Source organism: Xiphophorus hellerii, chromosome 19 (genome assembly GCF_003331165.1).
Source record: "Xiphophorus hellerii strain 12219 chromosome 19, Xiphophorus_hellerii-4.1, whole genome shotgun sequence".
Taxonomy (NCBI): domain Eukaryota; kingdom Metazoa; phylum Chordata; class Actinopteri; order Cyprinodontiformes; family Poeciliidae; genus Xiphophorus; species Xiphophorus hellerii.
Window position 1 is genome coordinate 17,358,832 of NC_045690.1, and position 5,704 is coordinate 17,364,535.

Sequence of the window (5,704 nt, forward strand, 5' to 3'; positions counted from 1 at the left end):
CGCAACGTACCAGCTGACGCACAAAACAACGTGAACGCGCACGTCGAACGGAACGGTTGTATTTTCTTTCTCCCGTATGAACGAAACGGCACTGTTCGCATGCCACACTAGAGGACGCCAAATGCTTATTTTTGTAGCACTATTAGTCTAACATCGATTTTTAAAAAAAATTACGGATTTTTTTTGACTGATTAATGGTTTAAATTTGTAACTTTTATATTTATATTCTACATAAAATTTTAAATCTCCCAAAAGATATACAGCGTGTTCTGTTTAAGATAATGTATGCTAAATGTTACATAACAAAATCCGTCCTGGAATTAATAAATATGGATAATTAATGGATTAATTAATAATTAGTGGAATTAATACATTTTAATGTAATTGTATCATAGGTAGTTTAGCAATTTTCAATCTAACTTTGGATTTCGCCATCAATATGAATATTGGAGGGATTTAATAAACTATCTAAAAATCAAAACACAAATTTGAATACACATTTCTTTGATGTTGCAGTGCAGTTTATACCAATGATTTTTATATAACTATATAAGGACGTAAACGGATAACATATTTGGCATCCCTACAAAATTTGTTTGTATGGAAACATAGAAACGTACTTTTTTGAATACTTTAATTTTGTTGGATATACTTGGTACAATAATGTTGAATCGTTTTAAACCTAAGAATGACAAAGATTTAGTTTACCACTAGAGGTCAGCAAATGTCTATTTTAAACTCAAGACTAATGTTTCAAAGGAGTGTATTTATTTTCCAAAAAAGTAATTTTAGTCACTGGAACTAACAAAAATAAATAACGATATGCTTAGCAACAAATACATAAAATGTCTAAAAAGTAGACAATTCAGCTAACATGTAAAGAAAATCTATTTCAACATTAGCACTACAAAAAGTGAAGTCAAAGTATTTGCTTTTATTTCCTCAGTCTTCTGTCAGCAACGCATTAGTGTCCATGATCTAAAAAATGTGTACATATCTTTGTAAATAAGTATGAGTTGGTGTTGCATATCTGAGGATGTGCATTTGTTCCTTGTTGTTTATCTATGCACATTGTTTGTATTTAAACAATATGCATTTTGTGTATCCTGGTCCAGGTGATTCTGAGGCCATGGTGTGACCTGTGGGGAGAGATGGAGAGAAGGATAGAAGAAGAGAGAGAGAGAGGCCCAGGCAGCTGTATTTGGAATAAACAGACATTACCCCGCTGTGCTCTAATTTACTGCAGAGTGGGAATTAAACTTTGGGCTCGTCCCACCCCTCCGCGGGCCAGTGCTCTGCGCTTCTGGCCATCAACAACTACTTGCACAATGTGCGTTATTAAAGCGCTACTCCACCCAAACTCTGTCTTTTTAGTGTCAAATTTGCACCCCACAACCACTACCCTCACCCACCCCACCCGTGGCTGTGAAAAAAATGCTTGGCTTCTGGAGGAGTTTAAGTTTTTCAAAAGGCAACATGTAGAAGCGGCACTCATAGCTGCATCTAGATGAGATTCTGACTGTTGCAATGGTTCACAAGAAATTTCTCCCAGACAGTTAACATTCTAAACTCAACAACCAACTCAACATACTTTTTGGATTGCTGTAGTACATAATGTAAAGCAACCAAGATCATCAACAGGTTAATCATGGATCTGATTATGCCAAGAACTTTCTCCCAGCCCTCTTTGACACTAAAGGATGACATGTGGCTTTTATATATGAACTTCTCTCTGGCGGTTGACTCAGACAGGTTGGCCTCATTGCTCTCTTGTGCTCTGTGATGTTTTGCAACCACTAGGCCCACCACCTGGATGAGTGGATGACAAACAAACTGCAAATTTTCCTTCCAGTAACTGACCAAATAGATATTTATAACCAGCTGGCCGCCTCCCTCATGCCCACTGGGCCCCCCTTTCCCTTGTTCTGTGGAACCACGGCTGGAAGAGCTTCCTTTAAAGACCAGTTGTGTCACTTCTGGCTTTGTTCTTCAACAAAGAGAACTGCCCCTCATCTGCCCGTAATTGGGTTGGCTCTTGGAATGTGCTTGATGTCTCCTTGCAGGCTGGCAAGGTAGGTTGGAATATGGCAGACAAAGGAGTGAAAATATAGACAGCAATATTTGTCCACTAAAATTAGATATATTTAAATGAAGCGCATTAGTTTGTAAATTAGATGTTCAGTAAAAGATTAATTCCAGGATTAGTAACCAATCCTAACTGAATATTCTGGTTGGAATTTTAGTCAGCCGTTTTTCTCATGGTAAAAGACAACATACCGTATATCTCCAGCAAGATGTATCAAAAACTGCTCCTATAAGTGTCCATTACACAACAATGCAACAATTTCTGGTTGCTCGAATGTGATACAGTTTTGTTTGGATGTGCCAATGTGCTATCTAACTCGAGCCCATTGTTTTTTATTTGGCTGACTACCATGATGTCATCCCCGTTACACAAAGTCCCACAAGTTCTTAATGGGATTTAGATCTGAGGAGTGTAGAGTTATGTGAACTCATTGTCATGATCAAGAAATTAGACACGATTCAAGATTTGCGATGTGGTGCATTATCCTGCTGGAAGTTATCATCAGAAGATTGGCATACTGTCATTTATTAAAGGAGACTGTGACTTTTAGACAATGATAAACTGGTACGTAAGGGTCCAAATGGGGCCAAGTAAACCTCCAACATACCACTAAACCACCACCACCAGTCTGAACCGAGGGATGGACAATACCCATTGATGGGATTCTAAGTACTTTGGTTGTAACATCAGTTTGATAAACTATTACCTTTCTATAATCTCCAGCACTTTACCCGTTCTCCTCTGATCTCTGACATCAACAAGGCCTTTTTATTTACCTAACCTTCACTCATGGGATATTTTCCTCTTAGCTTCCTCTGTAAGCCATAGTGATGGTTGTGCGAGAAAATCCTAGCACATCATTCTGAAGTACTCAGATCAACCCATCTGGCACCAAAATCCATGTCAGATTCTGATCCCTCTTTCTAATGCATGGTAAATTGTATGATATACTGTTGCAAAACTAACTATCTAAACTAACTACGATTGATGTTTTAAGTTCATAAGGAAAATAATTGTAGATTGAACTTTAATTTAAATTGTAATTTAAAGCTACGCTATTGTACAAAAAAGTATTATGTTAATATGAAACATAACTGAATGAGTAACTGAAATGTTAATCATTAGTCATATAATAAAATTGTAATGAATAGTACATTCTAAAAAAGGTTTATATTTAAAAAGATTTTTCTAATTCCTACTTAGACATTCTTTCAACTCTACCCAAATAAAATATGTTTTAATGGTCAAATTTTGGTTCATTTGCAACAACTTGTATCATCAGAGCACCCCCTACCTTTGTACATTTGTTGTTTCCCGTCTGTTTTCTTACCTCTATTTCACCCTCTCTTAGCCACCATTTTAGGGAGATTAATCCCCACCCTAAACCAAAAACTCACCCACCCACCACACACACACACACACACACGCCCTCGAATGAAATACAGAAATCCCACACTCCCCGTAAATGGAACAATCTGTCGATTTTCCTGTCAGGGTCTGTTTGGTCTCCATGACTTGCACCTCCACATTAAGGTGGGGTAGTTGGAGGCACAACAAGGCCAATCAGCGGCACATGTCACCAGCAGTTACTGTGGTGATGCTGACCATGCACAGATAGTTGAGAGGGGATTGGAGGGTGTTTATGGCATTGTTACTAAAAGGAAGCAATTTACTGAGCTCAAATTCCACTTCCATGGAGGGAAAATGTTGAAACAGTAGTTGGCAGGCTACCAAAAGCCTGATCCCCTAATTGTCGTCATTAATAGCAAATAATCTCAAAGTACTTACTTTGTATTCTGGGTAACATTATGGTGCTCTGTTCAAGACATCTGGCAAGGCTCTGGGGATTAGTTTCGAAATTTGTCTGCAGCAATCAAAAATAGTTTTAAGATTTCTTTGGTCCAACCACAAATATGTTTAGTTTCTTTTTGGAGGTGCTGTATAGTTTTGGTCTTTAGGCAACCTTGTCACCAGATTCCAATCCTTTGGTTTTGGTCATGACTCATTTACTCCTGAATCCTTCACCTTTCACCCCCAGTCCCACTCTTCATGTCACTCACCAGCTATCCTGAATAAGTAAATATATGATGTAATGTGTGGTTTTTCCCTCCACCTTCCATCCTGCTCCATTGCACCAGAGTTGATTCAACTGGAGGTCAGTTGAAAGAGACCCTGAAGTTGTCCACAAGGCCCTGGAAAAGGGGGACTTTTACTCTTGAAAGGTTGAACAAGGAATGTTTTTGGGTAGGTATGACTGAAAACGAGTACAAGTCACCCGTACTCACAACCGTCTGATTGACCGTCTGGGCAAAGGAACCTAAATCTCACCAGCGACTCCACCTCCCCCCTGGCTGTCTAGACTACAGGTTTGAGGTGGGAGATTGGGGCCATTGACTCCCGGCACACGGCAGTCACCGCCTACCCCTACTGTTCTCACAATCTCCTCCAGGGCTTGCTAACCCATTGTCATACAGATCAACTGCTACAATTCACAAGTCTGAGATCCTTCCATGCTGGTGCCTGTGAATGACTTGCCTAAATGCTATCAACATGTTTGTGTGGGTGTGTGTAAGCTTGTCAAGAATAATAAATCTTTACATGCCGTGGTATTTTAATTACATTGTGCTCAAACAGCAGTAAGCTTTTAATAATCAAGGCTTTTGTTGGGCCTTGTGTCTCCTTTTGTTAGCTGACTTGGAAAACAAGAAAACAGATCTAATCTCTGGATACCAACAGGTAATACTTAAGGAATAGCAGCACTCGGTGGATTTAACCTCAGTGGATTTAACACATTTGCTTTCACAATGATTTAATTATTGAAAGAATGAATTTTGTTCTACATTACAAGAAGAACAAGTCTAGTCTTATGTTAATCATTATGTTGAGTGCCTGGCAAAAGTATTCAAATCTTCTGACTTTTTTTTTTTTTTTTTACATTATGCCACATCAGAATCATGAACTTGAATGTATTTTTTTGAGGTTTTCATGTAAAAGACCAACACAAAGCAGCTGATTATTCTCAAGTGGAAGAAAAATAATACATGGATTTCTTTTAGCTATTTTCTTTTAATACAAATAAAAATCTGAAAAGTGTGACGTGCAGTTGAATTTAACCCCAAGAGTTAAGCATTCGGTTTAAATACAACGGTAGGTCTTTGTACGTCTAGTCATTGCCATTATGCTCTAACAAATGAATCTGATTTGATCTAAAGGATTAATTTGTAGTTATGGCTATATATTTATGTTTTTACCCTGTTGAAAGTTTAATCCATACCCCAGTAACAAAACTTTTGCAGCATTTCACAATCCTAAAAGACAATCTCTTTAAGGATTCTCAGTATTTAGGTCCATCCCACTTTGATCACCTTGCTTGTCCCTGCTGAAGAATAGCATCGTCACAGGATGATGCCACTGCCACCACATTGAGGATTGTGTGTTGAGGGTGATATGCAGTGTTAGATTTATTGTCACTGCTACCTTAAGCAGACCTTCAGAATTTTGCAACGATTTGTATTTGTTTGTCATACTCAAAAACTACGATGAATACTATGGTAGTATTATGGCAAACATGGGAAAAACGTCAAGAGACATAAATACTTTTGCTGTCTCTACAAACTC